Source organism: Canis lupus, chromosome 9 (assembly GCF_048164855.1).
Source record: "Canis lupus baileyi chromosome 9, mCanLup2.hap1, whole genome shotgun sequence".
In the NCBI taxonomy this organism is placed as follows: domain Eukaryota; kingdom Metazoa; phylum Chordata; class Mammalia; order Carnivora; family Canidae; genus Canis; species Canis lupus.
The window spans coordinates 14,416,972-14,433,086 of NC_132846.1; the positions used below are offsets into that span (position 1 = coordinate 14,416,972).

The following is a 16,115-nucleotide window of genomic DNA, read 5'->3' on the forward strand; positions in this document are numbered from 1 at the left end:
ATTTATTCATGAGAAACATACAGAGAGAGAGGCAGAGACCCAGGCAGAGGGAGAAGCAGGCTCCATGCAGGGAGCCCGATGTGGGACTCGATCCTGGGACTCCAGGATCACACCCTGAGCTGAAGGCAGATGCTTAACCGCTGAGCCACCCAGGTGTCCCCCCTTCTTAATTTCTACTTCTAATTTGCCTTGAACATAAACACTAATAAGCAAGTTTGTAAAAATGTGTTGTAGAACAAGAGTTTAAAAGCTCACTTTGAGTACTTATATATATGTAAAATTGTAAGGATGCAGTTATTTAGAGGCTCCTTTATGGAGAGATGAGATTGTTGGAAAAAGAAGCCCTAATTAAGGAAAGGTTGAGAAATAGTTATGCACTAGGGACCTTATATTTTATGCCTCACTCCTTGACTTCTAGAAGATTCCCCATTTATCTGGAAGTGCCCACCCCTCCATCTATGTGTTATAATGGGAAAAGCAATGGTTGGGTGCTATGTTCCCCTCTCACCATAGGGTCATAAATGTTTGGCACAGGTAGGCACATGACTGAAGACTGGCCATTTATTTTCTTCCCTGGACATTTGAAATCAGAAGGAAAAGACAGAGAAAGGGAGAAAAATCAGTCCCTCTTTAAGTGGCCGGATGCATCAGATGAAAATTTTGTGAACTGGCAAAGGTCATAATTTCCATCCCATGAACACAAAGGAAGAGAAGGCATTAGAAGAGGATGGAGCAGATGCACAGAGAAAAGAATGGTAGGAGAGGCCAGACAGCTTCTAGTGCCTTCCTGAAGCCCAGCTAAATCTTTGTCCATGAGTTCTATGTAACCTAGGGTGACTTTCAAAATACTTAACAGTGGCATAGGAAAAAAAAAATCAGGTGAAGGTCAGATGGCTACTACACAGTCCTGGAAGTCTGCTGCCCTTCCAGGCATTACCCTTTTTGTGATGGAGCACAGAATCCTGAGAAATCCCCAGAAGATAAGCAGGGGTGGCTGAGGCATGAGGAGGCCTTTGGGGGTCTCAGAGCAACCAGGAACAGAGCATTTTATTTCTTTATTTTTAAAGGAAGGAAGAATTCCCTTTTTTTTTTTTTTTTAAGATTTATTTATTTAAATAGACATAGAGAGGCAGAGACACAGGAGGAGGGAGAAGCAGGCTCCATGCTGGGAACCCAATGTGGGACTCAATCCCAGGACTCCAAAATAGCACCCTGGGCCAAAGGCAGGCGCCAAACTGCTGAACCACCCAGGGATCCCCAAGAATTCCCTTTTTTAAAAATATTTTATTTATTTATTTGAGAGAGAGAGAGAGAGCATGCATGCATGAACAAGGGCAGAGGCAGCCAGAGGCTCCTTGCTCAGCAGGAGCCTGTTGCATTTCAGGGCTCAATGCAGAGTTCCATCCCAGGACTATGGGATCACGACCTGAGCCAAAGGTAGACCCTTACCCCACTGAGCCACCCAGGCGCCCCAGGAACAGAGCATTTAAAAATGTAAATCTCACAGAGGAAGACCTAGACATGGCCAACAAGCACATGAGAAAATGCTACGCATCACTTGCCATCAGGGAAATACAAATCAAAACCACAATGAGATACCACCTCACACCAGTGAGAATGGGGAAAATTAACAAAGCAGGAAACTACAAATGTTGGAGAGGATGTGGAGAAAGGGGAACCCTCCTGCACTGTTGGTGGGAATGTGAACTGGTGCAGCCACTCCGGAAAACTGTGTGGAGGTTCCTCAAAGAGGTAAGAATAGAGCTACCCTACGACCCAGCAATTGCACTCCTGGGGATTTACCCCAATGATACAGATGCAGTGAAACGCCAGGACACCTGCACCCCGATGTTTATAGCAGCAATGTCCACAATAGCCAAACTGTGGAAGGAGCCTCAGTGTCCATCGAAAGATGAATGGATCAAAAAGATGTGGTCTGTGTATACAACGGAATATTCCTCAGCCATCAGAAAGGACAAATACCCACCATTTGCTTCGACGTGAATGGAACTAGAGGGTATTATGCTGAGTGAAGTAAGTCCATCGGAGAAGGACAAACATATGGTCTCATTCATTTGGTGAATATAAAAAATAGTTAAAGGGAATAAAAGGGAAAGGAGAAAAAATGAGTGGGAAATATCAGAGAGGGAGACAGAACATGAGAGACTCCTAACTCTGGGAAATGAACTAAGGGTGGTAGAAAGGGAGGTGGGTGGGGGGTGAGGGTGACTGGGTGACGGGCACAGAGGGGGGCACTTGATGGGATGAGCACTGGGTGTTATTCTATATGTTGGCAAATTGAATACCAATAAAAAATAAATTTATAAAAAAATTAAAATGTAAATAACCAACATCACCATATAAGAGCAATCAACTAATTATCAGCCTTGTCTGTGTCCTTATAAAAAATTCTGCTTTTTCATTTCAGGTAGTTTGAGTGATTTCTGTTATATACAACTGTAAATCCAAAAAATATGATTTGTGCTGTGTCATGGTTTGCCATCTATTTTGCTGACTGAATCTGATGGTAACTTCAGAAAGACTTAGGGGCTGGAATGAACTCTGAAGTAATTTTGTCCAGTCTCCCACTCAAATTTACTTTTCATCCAAATAATTTATCACAAGGAAGAAAAAAAACTGACCCTTTAATTTAGTCAAAGTACAAGGAATAAACACACTAATTAGTTTTGTTCATGTTACAATGTAATACATGGTCATTGCAGAAAATTATTTTAAATCAAGATTAAAAAAAAACCCTCTTCTCCAGTCATTAACTTCAGAAAATTACTGTTAACACTTTGATTTGCTATATCCTTATTTTCTAGACTTTCTAGTTTTTGCAAGAATAGTTTTACATGGCAGCCATGTCTTAATATATTATGCTCTTTCTTTCCACAAAAATCCAGATTTTAATTTTTTTTTTTTATTTATGATAGTCTCACAGAGAGAGAGAGAGGTAGAGACACAGGCAGAGACACAGGCAGAGGGAGAAGCAGGCTCCATGCACCGGGAGCCCGATGTGGGATTCGATCCCGGGTCTCCAGGATCGCGCCCTGGGCCAAAGGCAGGCGCCAAACCGCTGCGCCACCCAGGGATCCCAAAATCCAGATTTTAAAAATCTCTTATCCTGTATTACATTTCTTGGTGTTGAGGCATTGGGGGAAGGGAGGAGGACAGATCTCAGAGTTCTTCGAGGTACAAGGTTTATGTAGCTCTTTGCTCCTTGCGCACAGTGCAGATCTCAGGAGAACAGGGTTGACCTTATTTCCAGGCAGAATTATTCATGTCACTACTTTTACTTTGGAAGCTGCTTAGCAAGTCATGTCTGACTGTATGAGAAGGGATGAATTTACACATTCAGCAGCAGGTGCACTGAAGTCAACTAAGTCCATTATTTAATCTCCAATATTAGCTCCCGAATTGCAAAATGGGAGGAAGACAAATGAGTTATGAAACCTCATATATCACTTAGCTTCCTTACTTTTATCCATTGGGAAGGAAAGTCTTGTCAAGTAAGAAAAGCTGTTTGCATTTAATCACTTAGACTTCTATCTAGAGTATTTTTAAGGTGATGCAAATTGTTGGTGTTAAAGATCTGCCAGACCAAACGAAGTGGCTGGCCACCGCATGGGGACGAATCACCCATAGTGCAGCAGAAATGAAGAGACCTGAGAATTCAGATGGCCACGAAGGAATAGCCAGGGACACTGGAAATAAAGAGCAGCAGGTAAGTTCTGTGAGGCTGGGCAGACCTGTGCTTCTAGAAGCCCGATAAAAGGAAATAAGAAAAACTACTGCCATTTCAGTCTGCATGGATAACAGTGCAATGTTCAAAAAAATGTAGTGGTTCACCTCCACTCCACATTCATCATCTTCTGTCTGGATCAGATGCTCAGTTCTGCAAGCCACTTTTGAAGAAGGAGGTTGGCAAATTAGAGTATGTGTCCAATAGTAAAACAAGCCAGAGGCAAAAGGGAATATAAGGGGGTTTTAAGGTAATAGGTATGGTTCATTTGGAGAAAAGAAGACTGAAAGAGAGGATGTCACTCTCTTTATAAATTTGAAAGCACATAAATGTCTATCAAAAGGAAAATATTTAGGGGCACCTGGATGGCTCAATCAGTTAAGCATCTTGCCTTCGGCTCAGGTCACGATCCCTGGGTCCTAGGATCAAGACCTATGTTGGGCTCCCTGCTCAGCAGGGGAATTTGCTTCTCCCTTTCCCTTTGCCCCTCCACCTGCTCATGCTCTCTCTCACTCACTCGCTCTCTCAAATAAATAAATAAAAATAATTAAAAAGGAAAATATTTAAATATAGCATGTCTGTATTATGGGGCACTATACACAGCCATTAAGAATCTCACATTCAAAAAACAAAGTGACAGAGTACAAGTACAAAACAAATTTGCTTAAAAAATAAAATTTTTCTTCTTTAATGTTTATGAATTTTCTATAATAATATTACTTCTATATTAATATTAAAATCTGCATATAGACAAAAGAGAAAGCAGAAACAAAAGTCTGAAATGTTGAGGTGGCAGGAGGGGAATGTGTGAGTATGTATATGTGTATGCTGAGAGATTATTGTTTTTTCTCTATTTTTATTTTAAATTATAAAAACAATACATGAACACTTACTATTAATAATTAGATAATAATTTCAATCATTCAACAAATATTTATTGAGCATCTTTTTAGGTACTTCTACTCTTACTGGTTCTAAAGGACAAAATAAGTAGCAGTGGATAGAAGAGACATGGGAGTAGAAGGGGGCTCAGTTAAAAAAAAAAAAAGTCAGAACTTCCAACAGAATAGGCTGCTTTATACAGTGAAAAACTTCCACGTCACTGGAAGTGTTCAATCATGTACATTACTGTGGGAATTCTTATATTGAGTGATAAGATATAGGACTTCCAAGATCTCTGCTGATTCTGAGGCTAAATGACTTTCTACATTAATGATAAAGATCAGGAGAGAAGTCCTCACCACTCATCCACCATATAATATTGGGCAACTCAAGTTCCCTCTGACAGTTGTTTCTAAAATAGGAGAAATAACACTGATTAGACCAATGGAAACTTGACGGGTAAGATTGAGAATGTTTCTGAAGTACTTAGATCACGTTTAGTAGATAAATGAAGTCATTTGTTGTAAATGATCTAATGCAATTCTCAGGGCTACAGCATCGTCTATAACATTAGAATCTTTAATGAATGTCTTAAACTAGGATTGCAAATCCTTACTTTAAAAACCTTTGGTTCTACATGGGGCTCATTGTTCATCTATTATTTCCACACTTTCACAATACCATTAGGTCACAATGTGACCTCCTTCGCATGGGCATGCTCATACCACAGTGATTCAAAAAATATCGTTTTGGAGATTGGGGCATTTAAAAAGGAAAATGATAATTAGAAAAGCAAATTAATGCCACAATGAGCTACCACTTCACACCCCCTAAGATGACTGTACTAAAAAAGACACAATAAGAAATGTTGGTGAGGGGGATCCCTGGGTGGCGCAGCGGTTTGGCGCCTGCCTTTGGCCCAGGGCGTGATCCTGGAGACCCGGGATCGAATCCCACGTCGGGCTTCCGGTGCATGGAGCCTGCTTCTCCCTCTGCCTGTGTCTCTGCCTCTCTCTCTCTCTCTCACTGTGTGCCTATCATAAATAAATAAAAATTAAAAAAAAAAAAAAAGAAAAAAGAAATGTTGGTGAGGAGATGGGGAGATTAGAAGGCCCATAGAGCCCTGGTGGGAATGTGAAATGATGCAACCACTCTGAAAAGTAATTTGGCACTTCCTCAGATGCTACATGTGGAGTTATCACATGACCCAACAATTCTACTCCCATTTCTTAAGCCAAGAGAAATGAAAACTACACCCACACAAAAACTCACAGGTGAACATCCATAGCAGCATTATCCATATAGCTAAAAAGTAGAAATAGTTTAAATACCCACCAACTGATAAACAAAAATATAGTATTTGTAAAATGGAATATCATTCAGCAACAAAATGGAATGAGGTATTGGCAGGTCCAATAATATAGGGGAACCTAGAAAACATGATGCTAAGTGCAAGAAGCTAGTCATAAAAGACTACACACTGTATTATTCCATTTACATGACATGTTCAGAACAGGCAGATCTATAGAAACACAAACTAGATTAATAGTTGCATAGGCCTAGGAGGCTGAGGGAGGGGACACAACAGTAACTGCTAGTGGATAGAGTGTTTCTTTTTGGGGTTAGGAAGTATTCTAGAATTAATTGTGTTGATTACACAACTCTGAATATACTAAAACACTGCGTCGTACGTTTTAGGTGGGTGTTATTTCAAATGCCATTTTGAAAAAAGGAAGAAAATTATGGTTTTACAAGTTCATTTCAGCTTCCTACATTTCTTTGGCTGTTATCAGGCCTGCTGTAATATTTCCTGGATATAGTTTCATAACCAAGACACCACTACAGAAATAGTGTGTGGTCTTCCAGTACAATGTTCCACGGTGAGTCAGAACTTTCAAACAAAGGCCACAAGGTAGAACAAGCTGGCAAACCAAATTTAGACCTTGTGGAAAACATTGCAAATGTAAAATATTAGCTTTAGGACCTCATGACCTAGTTGGACCCAGTTAAAATTACTGTAGATCAGAGCTTCATCACATGGATCAAAATCTAACCAGATAACGAAGTAGATGTTCCAATGTTTCAAGGTGCACTAGTTAAAAGCCAGTCCCTGATCTGAGTCAAAGTCCTCTAAAGATCAGAAAAGGATGTAAGAGTAATTTTTAAGTCACCAAAAAGGAAATAAGGAATGAAACAAAAAGTCACAAATGAAGATATTCACCAAAGAACAGGGAGTAGTGGCTAAAATACATCTTTTCTTTTTCTTTTTTTCTTGCTTGCTTTGTCTTTCTAACAGAATTAAAAGATGCCAAGGACAGGTCCCCTGTGCCCTCCTTTTGGGGCCCTCTGTGGCATTTACACAGTATCCTGCCCCAAGGAATTATAGTGACCTAAGGCCCTATGCCATCCAGCTTCTGCCCACCCTCATCTCACCTCCTTCCACACCTGCTCCCCACATGCTGGTTCCCACCATTCTCAAATCTCAGGCTCTTGTCCACCTTAAGCTTCTGACCATACTGGTCCTCTGCCCGAACGCTCTTCCATGTTCTTTTCATGGTTCCCCTTTTTTAAAATTTTCAGGTCTCCACTCAAATGTTACCTCCTTCGAGAGGCCCTCCCTCATCCATCCCATATAAAGCAAGTCAGTTCCCATGAGAGTCTGTCATTTCGTCCAATTTGTTTGCTTCACAGTATTTATCACAAAGTATTTCAACAACATTCGACAAATATTTATTCTGTCCCTAGTTTTAGGTGCTGGGGATACAGCAATGTACAAAACATGTAGTTCAATTTGTATTTGTGGTTTCTTGCATATTCTTTGTCCTCCGTATCATAACCTATCATATAACCTTCTCTATCATGTAACTTCTTTGTAAGCAGGAACTGGCTAAAAGGGAGGCAGCATGATGTAGATAGAGGCCAAGAGCAATAACTGCAGAATTAGGATGGAATCCTGGATCTTCCACCTAACCAAATTTTTTTTTAATTTTATTTTATTTTATTTATTTATGATAGGCACACAGTGAGAGAGAGAGGCAGAGACATAGGCAGAGGGAGAAGCAGGCTCCATGCACTGGGAGCCCGACGTGGGATTCCATCCCAGGTCTCCAGGATCGCGCCCTGGGCCAAAGGCAGGCGCTAAACTGCTGCGCCACCCAGGATCCCCTCCACCTAACCAAATTATTTAATCACTCTGAACCTTCTTCCCCATCTGGCATAATAATAGTACCTTATTTGGGGGGTTATTACAAGGACTAATCAAATAGTATGGTTTAGTCACTTAGAAAAAAACTTTAGCACATAGTAAACCCTATAAAAATGTTTATCAGAAAAATGTTTTTTGACCATTGGACCAATCCAGTACCTGACAAATAGCTATTGTAGTTAAATGGATTAATAATTACAGTGCCTGTGGTTAAACATATTTTAACTGGGCCAAAACTTAAACAGAAAGTTGAATTAACAAGGGTAAAATGCTACTTTTCATTTCTGAGCTCCTTGTTGGAAAAACTTCTTTGGTCTTAGGGAGAGAAGGTGACATCCCTGGTCAAGTCCAAGCCAGAGGCAGGATTCTCTTTGAAATCTGCTAGGAATATTGTGGCTGTTTTCTACCATAGGAGATTCTGGGACTTTCCAGGAAGGAAGGTTCTGTCAGAATTCCACTTAGTCTATTTTATCCACCATAAAACTGAAATAGAGTTGTGAAGAGGCTAACCACTAGCCATTTTCAGTAAGTCTTTCCAGTAAAAATTAACCACCAGATGTATAAATGTAGTGCATCTGCACCTGAATATTCTGTATGTACAAACTTCCACGAAAGATAGAATCAAATGGAATAAGGATGACTATAGTCATCAAAGCCATTGGGAGCTGCTGGTAAGTATTTACCAAGATCCTATCAAATTCTGGCATTTTTGAAAATGTTGATGGGGGAGACCAAAAACACAGAAAAGCAAAATATTTTGTCACAGATTTGCCTTCAAGAAGTCCACCATCTACTTAGATCAAAATCTCCATACATCAAAATGGGGAAAACTTTATAAAGGAATAACAATATATGGGAGGCAGAATAATGGGAAACACCCTCCAGAAATGTTGACAACCTAATTTCAGGACCCCTCGCTATGTTAGGTTACATGGCAAAGGGGAATTAAGGTTGCAGATGTAATTAAATTGCTAATCAGCTGTCCTTAAAATAGGGAGATTACTCTAGATTATTAAGGTGGGTCAATGTAATCACAAGCGTACTTCAAAGGGAAGAAGGAGGCAGACAGTGTTAAAGAGATGTGATGACAGAAAGCAGGCTCACAGAGATACTATTTTGCTGTCTTTGAAATGAAGGAAGGGAACCATGAGCCAAGGAACGCAGGGAGCCTCTAAAAGCTGGAAAAAGTAGAGAATCAGATTCTCCTCAGAGCTTCCAGAAGGAACAAAATCCCATCAACATCTTGATTTTAGCTCCAATGAGACCACTCTTATAGTTCTAGGCTATAGAACTGCAACAGAATAAATGTGAGTTGTTTTCAGCCACTAAGTTTATGATAATTTGTTACAGCAGCTAGAAAGCTGATACAACATATAATAAAACTCGAAGTATTATCCTAAATAAATTAGGAAGGAGAGAGACAACAATGCTGACTAAAGCTATCAGGGAAAGTGTTTTTGAGTGCGAAGGATTTCAGATTGCTCTTTTCATAGTTTAGAGGATGAATGTAAAAAACAAAAGCTCAGTATGGATACATGCTCAATCTATAAAATCATAAAGGGAGTCTGGATTTATTTACTAAATGCCAGTTTACCAGAGCCAAGAAGTACCTCCCTGAAACAAAAAAAGTAGCTTTAGTATAGATGGCTGGACAAACAGCTGGACAGATAGATAGGTTGAGATAAGGGGGGTGGAGAGGACAGAGAGAGAAAGAAAGAAAAGGAAACCGTTATTTATGCAATGTGGGGCCCTTTTATCCGGAGAGGCTGAAAATACAAAAAGATTTAAATTTTTTGGATAAATTCAGGGATGCCAGATTCAAAATGAGGTCAGGGAAAACAAGATGTTTGCAATGAAAGTTGAGCCTCGGTCATACAGAAAATTTGCTTTTCCTCAGCCCGACTTGCAAAATTCTGTCCAAGACAGACCTAGCTTCCAGCGACTTAGAGCCGACACAGTAGGACAATTTCTGTTTCTGATCCCCGGTTTGGGGCTTCCTTGGAGAATAACAAAGCTGACGAAACTGTTCCTCTCCCACCACACTATACCGTGGATGTGTTTTGGTCCAAACAGAGCAAACAGGAAAGGTCCTCATGTGTTCTTTGAGGGAGGAAACTGAAACCTGGCATCTTGGGCAGCTGAGAGCATCTTTCCTACCTGAGGGGGAGGGGGGTCATTCACACCACTGTTCTCTTGCTGCACCCACACATGATTGATTACTCCCCTTCCACAGGTTCTTCTCCCCTTCTCAGACCGTATTCTCTACTTCTTATTGGAGTGCCTTCCTCTGAGCTGCCGAACAGCACTCAGTTCCTCAGGGAGCTACAAGACCGTGATGGATGAGGTGACACCTATAAACTCTGCCGGGCCTTGCTGGTTCTTGCATCCTCCAGATCAGAGGTCCACATGTGCATGGATGGGAGACATGGGATCAGTCTGAACCTGTTGCAGCCCATGAGGCCTGATCAGGGGGCGTTGAGGGGACGGTTTGATGGAAGCATCACTGCAACTGCTCTCACAGTTATGGGATGAGACCCGAAGACCAGACGTTGAGCATTGCTCACCCTTTCAGTGTCCTGGGTTGACATGTGAGAATCGGCTAAAGTCCTGTACATTCACTTAGGTCTTTAAACCAGTAAGATTTAGGAACTAGGTATGGTGGACACCTTCTGATCTAGAATCTGACAGACTCAAAAAATGAGAGCTGAAGCTACCAACTTCATCTGTTTGCTTTCCTGTGTAAATTGTCAGAGTGACTACAAAGTTGGTTGTAACTCATTTCAAACCCAGACATGTACCTGTCATGCTTCATTTTAGAGAGTGATGGACTTAGACATGTTTTAGGTTCCCAGCAACTGTTCAAAAGCAGATAAGAAATATAACCAACACGCACGAGGCTGAAGTAAAATCATTTGACCATCACATTAGCATCATATAAGCCAGGTGGGCCTTTTTTCACCTAAAAAAGTTACTGGACATTTATAAAGTTTGGGGAGTGGAAGGCCTCTCTGACCAACATTGCTAGCTGTTACTCTTTCAGGAGAAAGGCCTTATCAGCACCAAAGGAAAATCTTGGAGTTAATTCAGGAGGCATTTTAAACAGACTGTTTTACCAATTGAAGGCCAAAAGGGCAATAGGAAACAAATGACCATAAAATGAATTTTCTGCTGCTGGAATAAAAAAGCTCCCTAGAAATTAACATCTCTGCCCTGCTGATCCATGGATAGGGATTTCCAGTAATATTCAAAGAACTTTGCTCTTTTATCCCTGCCACACCTCTTGTTCTTTCCAGTGTTTATTTCTATTATCATCCACCAATATATGAGGCAATTTTGTGCATAAGGCCTTTCCTAAAGCTTGGCTCAGTTCTATTAACCTTTATGCGGTAATTTATAGTTAAGATCTAAATGGCACTGGTGCATGTAAATAGTGTCTGTGGGCTCTGCCATCATGAGGAAAGCACCGTGTGTAAGTGGCTCCAACACATTTGCTCAGAACATTATGGAAGGAACTGCTGAGATGTCTGTAGGAAATTATTTAGTGAAATTCTCCAAAAGATGAATATGCTTTGGAACAGACTTTCTGTTGTGTTGAGTCTAATAATTTTCAGGGAAATGTGTGGAATCCAAGTCAATTTCTGAGATGCTCACCTAAAAAGAAAAAAATTTCCAAAGCCAAGAAATTGCAGGGACTTTTAAATTTCCTTGTAATTTGTCATCAAGGATAAGTGGATTTGAGAAAAATTTTCTGTATCTCCAGAGTAAATGCAAGGAAAGTAAAGATATCCTTTGACCAAGTTGATACCATGGAACAAATGTCTTTCCTTTCATTTTCTCTTACCCAAAAGGAGCTTACCTCTGACCATTCTCCAGATCTGCCCATCCAGACTCAAAGCAGGCCCTATAGTATCCTACTGGCCCAGTCAATTCACTGTTCAGAGCTCCCCAGAAACTTGACTGGCTTCATATCTACTTCTATCCATCCATCCATCCATCCATCCATCCATCCAGTCATTAATATTCTACTGATGGCCTGTATTTGTGAGGCCCTATGTAAAATTCTGGGATACAACTGTGGGCAATACAAATATGGCTCTTTCCTTATGGAATTGTAAGTCTCAGCTGGGAAAGACACATTCAAAAGATAATTCCATAAGTAATTATATAATTGCAGTTGGATCAGTGCTCTAGAAGAAAAGTATGGTTCAGTGAGAGAACTTAACAGGAGTTTAGGGATTTCTGGCCTAGTCTGGGTGGGGAAGTGGGGGAGACAAAAAAAAAAAAGCTTCTCAGAGGAAGTAACATTTGTGCTTGATTCTTAAAGGAAGAATAGGAATTCATCAGGCAAATAAAATGTGTAAAGTGTGTAGAAAGATAGGCTGGAGGGAGAAGGGAAGGAGGGCAGGAAAGTGGGAGTTAGAGAATCTAGGTGGCCACATAAGCAAACAGGAAGGCTTTGGTATATAAAGGGCCTGGGTATAGTGAGTGACAAGGGAGAGCAGCTCAATGTGGCTGGAGCATGACCAACAGGGGTGGGGAGCAGGAGATCAGGCCAGATTTTACTCTTGGAAGGGTTTAGAAAGAAATAGTTGGGTCATCTTAGCTTGTTCCCAGAGCAGTCAAAATTCTGAACCTGTGGCCTTCTTGGGGTTCTCAAACTGGTTGTGCCCTAAACCTGTCAGACCTATATCCCTGAGGCCAAGTGAAATGACACTGGCCCAAATCTGCATGTGATGAATAACTAGTCAATCAAGAGCATAAATGCCAAATGCAGTGTGTGGACCTGGTCTGACTTTTAATTTGACTAAGTCAATTGTAATTAAACATTTGGAGGACATTGAGGAAATATAAAGCAGATTAAATATTAGATGACATAAAGAGATTATTGTTCGTTTGTAAGTATAAAAATAGAATTGTGTTTGAGAAAGAGTTATTTTCTCATAGTATTTAAGAGTTAAATATCATGATATCTATGATTTAAATTAATTTCAGCAAAATTTTCAGGAGTTATATATATAAACAACCGACAAGAAACAAACTAAAAGGTTTCCTAAAGATTTTTATATAATCTCAGTAAGAATACATTACAGGATATAGAGAACAATAGGAGCAAAGATGTAATGAGTAAAGCGTAAAGTATGCTTTAGAAGAAGCAAGTGATTCACTTCAGTTGGAGCTCTTGAGTCTGTTAAAAGGAATGCTAAGAAACAAAACCAGAAAAGAGAGCTGGCCCCCATTACAAAGGACCTTGAATGCCAGACAAAAGAGTGATGGCTCTGTGTTGCAGGCACTCAGGGATCACTGAAAGTGTGTGAGCAAGAGAAAAGCATGAATGCAGGAAAAAGAGTAATTATGCCACCAAGCATATGACAGAAGAGCCAAGAAACTTATAATAAATAGTCACTGTGCTCACTTCAAGTGTCAGACATTGTGAGCAAAAGGGTCACAGAGGCTATAGTCCAATGGAGGAATGAAATGTTAAATGACTACACAAGCAAGAGTTGTGAAGGAAAAGTACTGGGTGTTGGGAGAGCTCACAAGGAACCTAATGTAGATGAAGGGATCAGGAATTCACACCTGAAGTGGTAACATCTACTGGGATGTAAAGATGCTCTGAAGTCAAGCGGGGACCAGAAGGAGATAGAGAAGGAAGAGCTGGCCAGGCAGAGGAGCAGGCCAAGCACAGGCTCTATGGCAGATGGGAAAATGGCTCTTGTGACCTTCCAAAAAAGGCCAGTGCTGCACAGCAGAAGGTGGGGGGGAGATTGTGGCTTGACATAGGGAAGCATAAGGCAGGGTTAAGTCACCCACCACCTTAAGCACAGCTGATTGGGTCAGGAGCCAACACCTGACCAAAAGACAGACTCCCCAAAGCTCTCCAGTCCCCTATGAGGTGACCTAGAGTGACACCAGCTATTGACTGCCTGAACTACTTAAAGCTTCTCTCTTGGGAAGTTTGAATATGGGAGACAGGGAGAGAAAGACGCAGAAAGAGAAAAAAGAGAAAAAAGCAAACCAATAGATAAATAGAATACAGTCAAGTGGAAGCACAGAAGCAGACACCTGGGCCAGGTAGCCCATATTAAATATCTTGGCTTTTATCTTAAGAACAAATACTGATGAGGAGTGATAAGAGGAGAGCCTGACCTAGGACCTTAGAAGTAGAAACAAAGAAGTGGGGCGGTTAAAAATAAAAATGTCCACAAATTCTTTGACATTTCTCCCTTAATTCCCTCATGCTAAGTGTGGGCTCTACTTAGTGATTAGCTTCTAACAAATAGAATATTGCAAAACTGATGGTGTATGATATTCAAGATTGGGTATAAAGAGACTACAGCTTTCATCTTAAGTCTCCCCTCGCCCATCCCCTCCCTCTCTCACTCCCCCCCTCTCTCTACCTGTGGGGAGAAGCAAGCTGTCCTGTGGTAAGCAACCCTGTAGAGAGACCCACCAGGTAAGGAACTGAAGTCTCTGGCCAATAGCCAGAAAGGAACAGAGACCTGCTAACAACCACATGGATGGTCTCTGAAGCAGATTCTCTAGCCCTGATCAAGCTTTGAGATGACTACAACCTCAGCTAAAGTCTGCCTACAACTTCATGAGACCAACTAAGCTAAGCCACTCTCAGATTCTTAATCCTCAAGAACTGTGTGAAACAATAAATATGTCATGTTTAAGCTGCTAAACCTCAGCATGATTTATTATGCAGCACTAGATAATGAACATAGAGGAGAATGGATGACACTGGCATTACATGGGTAGAATTGCTAGGACTTTGTAACGATAGCTGTTGGCCATAGGAGAAAAAAAACAAGTAAAACGGATTCTGAACTTTGAGTCTGACTCACTGAGGTCCCATTTTAGAGAAGGGGAAAGAACACTGGAGGAAGAACTTCCAAGGAAAAGAAAGTAATCTCCATTTGAACTCATTGAAAATGAGATGCTGGTGAGATTTTCAGGTGCAAGTGTCCAAGAGATTTGGAAATCTGGAAGGGTGTTAAAGTGGTCATCAGGATAGAGGAGAACCGTGGCAGTGGAGAGCACTTCCATGGAAGGCAAGGAGATAGAGATGAAAGGCAAACCATAAGGAACATATGTGTTTATGAAACTAAAGGAGGAAAAAAAGTAATGCTCAGAAAAAAGGGTGAGGAGCCCAAAGGGAGTCTTGGTAAAGAAAAGGAGTTCAGTAGTGCCAAAAACTGTAAAAAGGAGATCCCTATCTCTAAAAAGTCCTACCTCACATTGTAATTCTGTATACTTGATGTAAGCCAACACTGGCTACATGGATGAAATCAAATTTCAAAGTCCACAGCAGAGAAAATAAGACCTTGAGTTGTAGTGACCCTCCCAAAGCATTTGCCACCATGTAAAGCTCTGCTCAGACCATCTATATGTCATTCTATAATGTCTTTCTCAAACTGCAAGGGAAGGGATGTTTGTGATTATCTCTAAACAACCTGCTCTTCTGACATATGGGGATTTTTCAAGTTGCAAAATATGGAGGCTACTCATTCACCTCAGAGTAAGAGTTTCCAGTGTAGGGAGACTTGGGAGGGTTGAGGAAGCAAAGTAAATGGTTTCCAGAACTATGTGGCAGGCCTCACAGAGAACTAAAATGTTGTTTGAAATAAAACAGCAGTTTCTCCAGCATCTCACCACTCCTGAAGCAACTGCTGCATCCTATTCCTTTCCTGGCAGACTTATTCTACTAACTGATGGTTTTCTATACCTTCTTTCATCACTTGCATTACTGAAGTCATCTTTTGGCTCATAGTTTCTGCTTACTATCTTCTCTTCCCACATCCCTAGTTTTCTGCATGGACACTGGACTACCTGGTTTGTAAATGAGTCTGCTCTTTTCTCTTTCCAGGTCTCTCTGTCTCAAGTTCCGACTTCCCAAGAGAAAGGCTTTGATTGGTTCAGATAATAACCTAGTGCCACTCCCAGCTACCTCGAGGGGGCCTGGAGAGCCTAAAGCAGGCTATCCTTTTGGTCAGGTGTTGGCTCCTGGCTCAACCAGTTGCTGCCACAGTGGTGGGAGAGATGGGCACTAAGTCTAGAGAATTCCCTGTGGCCTCTTTTTCCCAAAAGTAGACCATGGACTTATGAATCTTAATGACCATTGAAGTACAAATCCCCCAGTGAGTTAAAGGTAGAAATGGTTCAAAGTTTCTTCTTCCAAGTATGGATTTATTCCAAACAAGTTTTTATCTTTAATATTAGTTTAATTTAGCAGCAACTACCTATGGTACTAAACCTCAAAGTGGCATCTGCTGGCTACTT

At 40.9% G+C, this 16,115-nt stretch overlaps 1 long non-coding RNA gene across 1 annotated transcript in view; it reads right to left on the minus strand.

Moving 5' to 3' along the window:
* Positions 1-16,115, minus strand: part of LOC140639806 (uncharacterized) — a 49,527-nt gene that overhangs the window by 21,033 nt on the left and 12,379 nt on the right. The window lies entirely within an intron of this gene.